We start from the raw sequence: 326 nt of genomic DNA, 5'->3' as shown, positions 1-326 counted from the left end.
ATTGCGATGATAGATGCTGTATAGTCTTTGAGAATTTTTCCAACATGGTTTGGATCAGTTCCTATCGTTTAGACGAATCTCAGCCTGTCGTTTGCCTTTAGGATGATCTTGACGAGTGATCGCATTATATGAATATTTTTCCGCGTATTTCTACGAGAGTTTGCTTTGTCGAAAGCGTTTTCTTGTCGAAAGCGTTTTCTTGATCTTGACGAGACATCGCATTGTTTGAATATGTTTTTGAAGTATGGGAGTATACGACTATAGTATACGCACCTACTCCGTCCCTTTTTTCTCGAGGAATAGAATTATCGACAATCCGAGTCGGG

This window comes from Brassica oleracea, chromosome C7 (assembly GCF_000695525.1).
Source record: "Brassica oleracea var. oleracea cultivar TO1000 chromosome C7, BOL, whole genome shotgun sequence".
NCBI classification, from domain to species: Eukaryota; Viridiplantae; Streptophyta; class Magnoliopsida; order Brassicales; family Brassicaceae; genus Brassica; species Brassica oleracea.
The sequence above is the reverse complement of the archived record's forward strand: the minus strand, read 5'-3'. Positions refer to the sequence as shown.